This window comes from Populus trichocarpa, chromosome 11, assembly GCF_000002775.5.
Source record: "Populus trichocarpa isolate Nisqually-1 chromosome 11, P.trichocarpa_v4.1, whole genome shotgun sequence".
Classification (NCBI taxonomy): Eukaryota; Viridiplantae; Streptophyta; class Magnoliopsida; order Malpighiales; family Salicaceae; genus Populus; species Populus trichocarpa.
The window spans coordinates 6,939,589-6,951,057 of NC_037295.2; the positions used below are offsets into that span (position 1 = coordinate 6,939,589).

The window sequence follows — 11,469 nt, forward strand, 5'->3', positions numbered from 1 at the left end:
TTGTGCGAGTCTCTTGAAGTTTAATCCAAGAAATACTATTAGTAAATTTTATTTGTAAAAGTTACATATTCATATTATTTTATATAATAATAACTAAAAAGAATTAAAAGAAACAAGGGTAATTTGACTAACATCTCCTCACAAAAATCATTGTTAATTGGAATAATAATTTGTTTTTATATATATATATATAATTTTAATTTTATCTTTCGACATTAAATTTATTAGAATATGAGTTTTATAAAAAAAAAATTAATTTTTTTCTATGGGATTATTCTATTCTCATAACCTGGATCATAGGTTTTGCAAATTAATTTGATTAACTTGATTTTTTTGTTATTTTTTTAATTAAATTTTTTTTTTTCAATATCTCCATCAACATTGAGTTAATTGAAATTATATTTCATAATTTGTTTTTTTTTATGAAGTTTTCCTAACATCATGATATAAGTTTAGAATATTAACTTGAATTGACTCAAGTTATTTTTTTAATTTTATCTTCCAATATTGAATTTATTAGAAATTGAAATTCATAATTATTTTTTTATTTGTTTTCTATAGGGTTATCATGACCTTATGACACATGTCTTGGATTTTACTCTTATTTTTAATTAACAAGAACTAAAAAAAAACAAGGTACTTCACTAAGCCCTCCTCACCCCTCTTCACGAATCAATTTTAATTGAAATAATGATTTGTTTTTTTTCTTATATATAATTTTAATTTTATTTTTTAACATTAGATTTATTAGAAATTAAGTTTATAAAAAAATTTAATTTTTTTCCATGGAGTTATTCTATTCTCATAATCTATATTCTATATCATATATAGGACAAAGATGCCTATAAATGAATCTAATTATATAAAACAAAATACATTTATATGTATAGAAGCTATTTTATTTTATCTATGGACAAAGATATATTTTACTATTTTCAAGTTTGTGTAAAATTAAAAACACCTACAGTTAATTGCTACAATAAATTCACTATACATTTAATTGTGCGACAAACTACTCTCTTAAGTTTAATGAAAGAAATACATTAGTATATTTTATATGTAAAAGTTATATATTCATATTATTTTATATAACAATAATTAATAAGAACTAAAAAAAAATAAGGGTACTTCACTAACACCTCATCACAAATCATTGTTAATTGAAATAATGATTTGTTTTTTTATATAATTTTAATTGGAATAAGCTTTATAAAGTTTTTTAATTTTTTTATATGAAATTATTCTATTCTCATGACCTAGGTCATAGGTTATGCAAATTAATTTGATTAACTCGATTTTTTTTGTTATTTTTTTAATTGAATATTTTTTTTTCAATTTCTCCATCAACATTAAGTTAATTGGAATTAGATTTCATAATTTGTTTTATTTTTTTGATGGATTTATCCTAATCTTGTGACACAAGTTTGGAAGGTTAATTCAGGTTTACTCAAATCTTTTTTTTTAATTGATTTTTTTTAATTTTATCCATCAACATTGAAATATTTATTAGGAATTGAGATTCATAATTATTTTTCTATTTGCTTTCCATAGGGTTATCATGGCCTCATAAAATGTGTCTTGGATTTTACTTTTCTTTTTTTAATTAAATTTTTTTTTTCAATTACATCCTTCAATATTGAGAATTAATTTTTATAATTTTTCTCAATTTGCTTTCTATGCGGTAATCTCGGTCTCATGATCCAAGTTCGACAGGTTAACTCAAATTGTTTTTTTGTTTTTTTATTAAATTTTATTTTCAATTTCATCCTTCAGGCTGATTAAGAATTGAGCTTTATTTTTATTTTTATTTTGCTTTTTATAGGGTTATCATGATCTCATGACCTAGGATGAGGATTCAACAAGTTAACATGAGTTGATCCAAATCAATCTAATATGTTTTTTTCTCAATATTTACAAAAAAATATCATCTTGAGTTTTTTGAGTTAAACTAGCTATATTTTTATGAGACCAGATCAACATCAAGTCAATCTCTACATGGTTAATTTTTTTTCTTTAAAAAACATGTTAGTAATGTGTGGATATTTATTTACATTCAAAATTTTTTTATTCAACTCGCATAGCAGTGTAATGGGAGATGATAATCTGGTAATAAACTATTAAGTCAAGGTGTATATTGCCAGAACTAAATTGGGTTCCATCTCATTCAATCTAGCTTGACAATTACAGCCAGATATTGGCTATGTTATTGTCCTTACCAATTAAAAAGTTTAGAAAACGCGTACAAATAAACAATCACCTCAAAAGACAAAAAGAAAACATAATCTTTTTTTCAAAAAATTAATAAAAAAAATAAAAAAACATAATTTTTTCAAATAAATAAATAAATTGAGCTTCTCTAATAATAAAAAGCCGATATGACTAAGCCCAACAAGGGTCCAAATATTATTAACCTGTTAACCAAATTATATACTAGGAAGTGAAGGGGAAACTTTCATCTGGCCCAAATGGCTAGTTTTCACCCTTTTTTATGTTATTCTTGTTCCATCATTTAGTATAAAGTCAAAAAATATAATAATTAAATATATGTCTTAATTATTCTTTAATTTTTTCTAAAAAATTCCTTTTAATACTACTCTCAAAATAATAAGAAGAAGAAAAAAATTACAAAAGAGAAGAAGTAACAAAGAATCTAAATTATCTTTAATATTTGTATTTTTTTTAATTTACTATATATATTTTCTTAAATATTATATTTTGAAGAATCTAAATTATCAAACTAGGATTAATATATATCTATAATTACAGTACTTTTTAGTTCCTAACTCATATCTTTAATAGTAAAGTCATTGCATCATAAAACAATAATAAAATATTAAAATAATAAAATTGTTTATGATATTTGGTACGAAAAACATTTAGGATTATGATCAATTGAGTTATTTGTTCATAAAATTCACAATATTTACCAACTCAATGTTGAGTTTGAAAGACTTGCTGTGCGTATACTTATAAGACCTCACTGATCTGATCTCAATATATATTACTGTGAAAACAAAGTAATACAGATCGAAGGTTGTTCTTACCTTCTCCTGGATGTAGCTCAGAAGCAAGCAAAGTAATAGAGCTCGAGAAACTGATCATCATCACCATAACTTGGCAAAGCTGAAACATCATGAACATATTGTGCCGAAAATTGGCTGGAATAAGTTTTTGCATTTGTCATGAGACAGGCAGGGACGGAGAGGTTAGTTTGATTTATACTTGCCAAACCTTAAAACGTCACATCCATGTGCCTGTGTACTTGTATCCTACGTCATTTCTCTCGGGTGATATTTTGAATTCAATTTTAACTTTTTACAATCATTATAAAAGACTTATTTCTTTTTAAAGAGTTATTGGTTTTTACATGTATATAGTTTTTTTAATTTTTCAAACACTTAATTTATTTAAAATTATATTAATATTTTATGTTCAAGAGTTTATGTTAGAGATTAAATTCCAACAAAGTTTTTACTCCAAAAATAATTAGACTTCACTTTTAATCTAATCTAAAATAAATAAAATTCGAACAATTTTCTACATGAATATAAATTATCTGATAAGTTTAAAAATAATTTTAAAATTTGCAAAGAAATATTGATTTGATGGATCATTATTTTAAATTGATAGTTTTTAACTTTGAATTTTTTTAAATGAAATATTATTAGATTTACTTAGCTAATAAACATAGTATCTTAAAATATTTAATTTTTTATATATAAATCAAGATAATAATATTTCTATGAATCTTCACCTGGTATTTTCTTTGGTTCTCCTAGTTGCAGGTTGCAAGATGTTGAAATTTATAAGATAAGGAGGCAGGCACATATTAATAGAAATATTATTATCAGCTATTATGACTACGTACAAGCTATTATGACTACAAGCATTTGACCCACAAATTTAATGACTACAAGCTATTATGTTGAATGATTCATATCACCATAGCATTGCTTGAAGAGACTTGTCAATTTAATGACTACAAGCTATTATGGGCTTCTAAAAAGCATTTTCATGGGAAAAGTCTCAGATATTTGAACCCGACTTGTCAATTTAGTGTACACTAAAAGAGACCATTCCATACTGCTGTAAAGTGTACTGAGAAATATTTTCGTGCTCATTAATATATTTTTTATGTTTTTTGTTTTAAATTATTATTTTTATATTATTTTGATGTTGTTAAATTAAAAATAATTTTTTAAAAATAAAAAATATTAGTTTAATATATTTTTAAATAAAAAATATTTTAAAAAACACTAAATACCCCTAGGTTTTAATGCTTCTGTTAGTCATCATTTGCTTTGAATATCACTGTGACACACTCTCGTTATAACACAAAAATAGTCTAGTCTCGTGACACGTGGGTTTTGCATGTATTATAAATAATAATAATTATAGTTGTCTACCTACCTACCAGTGAGTTGAGTTGTGCATGTATTATAAAAAATAGTCTCGTTATTTTTCAGAAAATACTTTGTGAATGTAAAATGTTTTCACTTTGGCAAAACTGAAGAAGTCCATGTCGGAGGTTGAAGCAACAGAAACATGTTGAGTGGGACAGATTCTTAAATTGGTGAGAATGACCTTTAGCTACTTAGATTTGATTCCTTTTCATTTCTATCTCTCCAAACCGACAAGGGTTGATTACAAGAATATTCCAGCTGGTAAATATCGCAACAGGTAATTAATTTCTCCACTTCTCTTTTCCTTGATCAGCCTAAATTATTGATAAAATCAACAACACTGTAATACCAAGTCCAATTAAGCCTATATGATATTCGGTCCATTAGATAATCCTGCCTTCATCTACAAATTTGGATCGAAATCTGGGTGGGTCGAAGGACGTCCTCGTATCTCTCTCTCAAGTGGCTATTATATATCTTCTTAAAATTAAAAAAGAAATCATCAAATTCAATTCAAGAAAACAATAACTTAAAAAAAAAACTAGTTAAACGAACATACCATGAAGTGTTGAGTGCGATTGTCGATGAAATGTTGCACTCCATTTTGACAGTCTTCACTTCGCATGTGCGTCTCCACAAAAAGCTTCATTGGGCTCGGCTCACGTCCAAGAGTCGTAGCTTGTAAGAAAAAAAATATTGCAAGTTAAATATATTTATAAATAACAACAAATTAATTAAAGATAAATATCATTAAAATTAATCTTACCATCCGCTTCACATGTGCAATGAATGGAACGAAGCTGTTGGTGTGTGTGGTAACCGAACTGTGAATTTTTCAGTTCTGGTTCTCAGCACTAGACTGTAAGCGTCTTGTGAACCGCTCGGACATCATGTGCTGAATATACTACGCCCATATATCCTCCGAGATGTATGGCGGCCTGAAATCCCTCCAAACCGCCACGTTATTCCAGCCTGGTAGAGCATTATCTCTAGCATATTTTTTAGCTTTTTTTTACGTTTTATACCAAAAGTCACAGAACCTATATTATACAAATGTATTTTATATGAGTTAATGACAAATAATATTTTAATATATAAATTGATTTTTAAAAAAATATCGTATTGTTTTTTATGTTACCTAGTTGCAGCGTGATTCTCCCACATTGTTCTTGCAACATTATCATTTATGCTATCCCACTTGAATTTGTTATGTGTATAAAAAATTTGTATAAATTAAATCAATAATTTCAATATAACATAAAAAATAGTTAAAATTTTAAGTTAACACTAACCTCAAATCTTCTAAACCATGAATTGATAGAAGGTTTCCAATCAGGATGTCTGCAAACCTGGCTCCATTGAAACAATGGAATTTCTATCAACAATTTAACACCGATGTTATTACTCGGGCGGCCTCAATGTTTATGAACCTGAAAATCAATAAAATTAATGAAATATTAATTGTTCTCAAATTGTTAAACACAAACCAACTCAAATCAAAACAAACTTACATTAAAAGGTCGTCTTTTAATGTGCTATATACTTGCAGGGGCATTGACCTTGCTATGAAGGGACACCACCTCTACATTTTGGAATCGTGCTAGAAGAGACAACGTCGTGAGTCGATGCAGGTGCCTCTTCTTGGTTGGAACCTAATAACACGTCATCATCGCTGCTATAAAAACTAGCTATGATTAATGGTTCAGGATGTATAGTTGATTTTATTCTATGCATCTACAACAAATTTAATGTATCACCATAAATGCTGGGATCTGAGATCATCTCCTGGATGTTGGTTTGTCCTTCAAGCATGCTTACCACTTCTGACATTGCAGGCCTTAGAGATGGAGATGCATTGGTGCATAAGAGAGCCAATTTGATCATCCTCTCAGCCTCTTCCTTGTTGAATTCAGACTGCAGCTTTGGATCCACTATCTCCATTAATTTTACTAACTTAATGTTCATTAGCAACCCTCGCGTTGTTTGATTAATTATATTTAATACTTTAAGTTAAGGCAAAAAAGCTTTTATCACTGAAAATTAGAAAAAGCGAATATATATATATTTTTTTGATTTACGTGGGGTGTCCGGGCCAGCTTACGCGCACCACGACTATTCCCCACGGCCCACTGGACATCCTGCAAGCCCAGGAGCAGGTAAGGCACCGCGGGGGTGACAGGCGTGCACATAAAGGGTCGAATCCGGGACGGGGGCGGAACAAGTCACACGATTGACCACAACAGTTAGACCCTCAAGTGCAAAAAAAAAAAAAAAAAACTTATGGAATATATTTGATAAGATGAGATGGTGATTAATTTATTTTTCCACTTTTTTAAAAAACTTTTTGGGGAAAATTATTAAAAATCTCTTATAAATTATACCTTGTAATCATATTTTAGTAAACTGTGCTTTACAAAGATCAATTTTATATAATTGATTTTACTTTACATAATAAGTCATTAATCTACCGATTTAGTGAATGAAATAATCATAACCCATTTAACAGAATGAAAACCCAGAAAAGTATTTATTGGCCTTTTAACAAAACAGCAACCACCAACCCAGAAAAGTATTATTCTTTAGTGTAATTTATTAAAATATAATTGCTTTCAACAGGTACAATTAAGTAATCTTTCCTTCTTTTTATTTCTGATATATCTAATTGTTCAAGCAGCAAAAAGAAAGGGCATAGAATTTTCCGCAAAGACTTTTCACAACTTCAATGCATTCTTGGAAGTTGCAATGTGAACTCAAGTAATCTCATGGATGCATGGATCAATCAATATTGATGCTAGTTTTTCTCTCTGTAATGATCAAGACATGGGTCGAAAGAACTTGCTGCTTTTGAATGCTGATAGGTGATAGGTTGATCGATGCAGACATGACTTCTTTTTTCCATGTTGGGTCCTGTTAATCTCATGGACTTGATCAAAAAGATGCATGGATCGATCAGTCAATATAGATAGTACGTGAAGTGTTGATTAATTTTAGTAATTCCCATTCCCGTCTTTCTGATTTATTTCTTCTTCTTCTCTGTACAAATCCATACAAATGTAAGTGACAAATGATAAATAGTGAAATATAATCATAGATAGTAGTGGTAAGATCTTGGGACTAAGAGGTTTGCTTTTCCTGTGGTCTCAGGTTCGAGCCCTGTGGTTGTTAATATGATGATCACTGAAGGCTTACATGATCATTAATCTTAGAGCCCATAGGATTAGTCGAGATACGCGCAAGCTGGCTCGGACACCCACGTTAATAAAAAAAATAATGAAATATTGGTTTTACATATTTTAAATAATTGATTGAGAAAAGGAATATTAGAATAATTGCAACATCAATTTGTATAGAAATTTTGTATAATTTGCTTAAGAATTTATCGTTGCTCGAATTCAAATTAATATACGTTTAATTATATCCAACCTATTCTTAAAAAGTTATTGTGTCTTTAATCTATTCTTTTGTCATAGTTTTTTTATGAAAACTAACAAAAATACGCCAAGTCAAGTAATTAACACGCAACAAAAATTGTAACTTCTGTTATACATTTATAACTTTTCTATTTTTAAATTTGATAAAAGAAAAGCAGCTATGTATTTGTGCAGAGCTGGGGAGGCAATAATGAAGGAGGCAATAATGAAGGGGTGAAGTGGGACCCAATGTGGCAGGGCATGGGAGAGGATGATCACACAACTTATTAGCACTGCATGCAGCAAAATTCCAAAAATCTTGTATAAGAGCATCTTCAATGGCAAAAAATATTTAGAAGTGTTAAATTATTGATATGGTTTTTTAAAATAGTATAAATATAGTTTTTTTATATGCATTTCAATGAAAAAAAATCATTTTAACAACCCATTTGTATTTTAGTATGTTTAATATTAATATTTTTTTTTTAGAAAAGTTATTGAAAAAAAAAGAATTTTAGATAATTCATTTTATTGTTTTGACTCTTTTAATAGATAAATACGAATAATTTTTCTTTGAAAAAACAAAATCATTTTGGCTCATGATTTAGTTTTCCCTGCAAAATCAATAAAGAAGAATTGAAAATATTCAGACTGTGTCCATGCAGCAGGACCAAGACTTATCATCTTTGATTCGGTGAGTTCAGCAAGTCACAATAAATCTATAACATGCTATATACTAGGAATAATTTTAAAATATTAACAAATGTTTTATAATAACATGCTATATTAAAAAAAAAAAGATTTTTAGTGCATCAAAATACCATATTTTCAATGTGACATGTCGTCAGTTAAATTAAGAGATTCGAATGTTAATATAATATATAATAAAAGGACCTTATTATATATGTTCATAATAAAAAGACCTAATTAATTAAAATTTAATAATAAAGAGATGTTGGATATAATTAACCCGGTCGTTCCACTTAAACTAGAAAAGCAATGGAGATGCTACTTCAAACAGGCTGGCTTGCGTTCATGGGCTTCAACTTCTTTCACCCTTTCATCCAAAGCTCCTTGTAATCAATTATTTACTAACACCAAATATATATATATATATATATATATATATATATATATATATATATATATATAAGATAATCTCCTGTCTTTTCTCTTGAATAATCTCTTCTTGATCGGTAGTTCACAATTTATGTATTTACAGGGAATTATTTTTAATACATGTTCGACCAATGGAAACAGGTAGCTGTCTTTGGAGATCAAAAGAAAAGCAAGAAAAAACCAAGTACGTGGGAAAAGTTAAAGACCTGAGGGATTCCAGTATCAACTAGCTTGGCATGTAGTTATTGTTGTTCTTCCCACTAATAATTTCCAAAGCAACAACCCCAAAACTGTAAACATCTGCTTTGTCAGTCAAGTAACCCCATAGTGCATATTCTGGTGCCATATATCCTCTGCATGTCAAGATAAAGAACACTTGTGATTTAACATTGAAAAGGAATACCAAAAATCGCAGCTTTTATTAAAGCATGTGGTGACTAACATGGTTCCAGCAACTCGGGTGCTGATGTGGCTCTTCTCTTCTTCATCAAGCCTAGCCAATCCAAAATCAGATATTTTAGGATTCAGATTCCCATCAAGTAGCACATTTGTAGCTTTGATGTCTCTGTGAACAATCTTAAGTCTTGATTCTTCATGGAGAAAAGCTAGACCTCTAGCTATCCCAATACAGATCTTAAGCCTTGGAGGCCAATCCAGATTAAGCTGATTGTTTTCATGACCTACAAATCATCCGATAAGAAAACACAGTGTTATCCATGTGAGCATTTCAATTATACTATGCAGCATTTCAATTATACTATGCATTATAATATTTTAGGTGAATATTCTCATTTAAAATTGATGAACACTCACGAAACAGAGCACGTGCAAATGTCATTAGTGGCAGCTCTAATTTGCTTCAGAGAAAATGTTCCCTTTGGAAAATCAAGTCCTTTGACATCTGTTCAAGTAGGAGACAGGACATAAAGTGCCAACGAATTGTCAGTCTTTTGATATATTTACGAGTCAAAATCAGTTCTGGAGAAAAGTAGACCATGAAACTCCATTGAAAAGAGGCATTTTTCATTCTCCAACATAAGCATGTCTACCCTGAACTTTCCTCCTCCTCAGGAAAGCACCCTTAATAATCGTTTGATCTAGATACGATGCCAATCAAACTCATACAATTAATAATTGTGTGTAATCATCTTGAGGTGAAATATCACAGTCACTTGTATCTGAATAAAAGATAAGCCCATGAAACTTGATGCTTCTTTTGCCTTTCTTTTCCCTAAATGTCCATGCATAATTTTAGCAAAGAAATCTCAACTTGTTTCCATCTAGTTCATAATCTCATACTAGAAAGAAAACCAAATCCATAGGATGCTGTTTGAGGCTGCAGTGTTTGGGCAGCTATGTAAGTTATACTTACATACAATTTTTCCTACATCTGGCAAACATGGATGCAGCATGGAATTTATTAGACTACTAACACAAACATGGGTAAATAATATATATGGCGTTACCTCTTTTCCTGCACAATTTTCCTGGCAAGTTTCCTTCCCACCAAAGAATTACCAGTATAATGGCAACCAGGCATGATGCTCCAACAGCTCCAACAACCACATAAACAATTCCCTTCTTTTTCCCACTAGAACAAACTTTCAAATCTTCCAATTAAACAGAAAAATTAGTCACAATCACACACACAGATTGGATATTTAAACTAAAATATGACACTTCCTTAAATTACATGAGTTTCTCTGTAATAATTAACCCAAATGGGACTTGGATGCCAGAATCTGAATAATACTCTCTTGAGGTGCCAAACTATTTTATCATAATATTGGAGAACTTATAAATAAAATAGTTGTTTTATACTATCCACGCCTTCCTGAGTCTCTGTTACCCTACACTACATTTACATTTACATTTACAGGGGAAGGAGAGGAGAGGAGAGGAAAGGTAGGCATATTGTTGTGGATCATAAGAAAAGGAATGGTCAAGTATAAGAAACATGTCAAAATTTGTTATGCAGCCCTAAAATCTTCTTCTTTAGCACAGTGGTACTGGTTTTAAATCAATCATATGTACATGCATTGTTGATAATTGTATGATCGAGAATAAATGCCAAACATACAACTTACCAGAAAATACAGAGATGGCTGATATGATGGGACCATAAACTCCCCTATCAGGCTTTTCAGCACTGCCAACCTCATCTTCAATATTGAAACTTTTCCAAACCAATCTTTCCTGTGACAAAGTAGTCCTTGCTTCCAACTTCAAAAAAAATGTGAGTTTCACATTAGAGTGACTACTTACCTGAACATAAATGTCAAAAATACGCCTGCCTAAGCTGTTATATGTGGTGACTAACATGGTTCCAGCAACTCGGGTGCTGATGTGGCTCTTAGTGAACTGTATCTCTGCAAAGTGAAGGTTTACTGTGTAGTTCCCATTTTGTAAGCAATAATGGAAATAGGTAAGAGAAATTGTGGATATGCGAGCTGTTTGGTATAACTCAAGGATGGTTGATGATTGCAGAGATACAGTATAACGAGTATTTTGGTAATCATAATCATCCATAAAGTCCC

The 11,469-nt window shown here is 29.8% G+C and overlaps 1 protein-coding gene across 8 annotated transcripts in view; it reads right to left on the minus strand.

Moving 5' to 3' along the window:
* The window catches only part of LOC18103136 (probable LRR receptor-like serine/threonine-protein kinase At1g29720), a 204,636-nt gene that overhangs the window by 121,776 nt on the left and 71,391 nt on the right, over positions 1-11,469 (minus strand). The gene's annotated exons all lie outside the window — the stretch shown is intronic.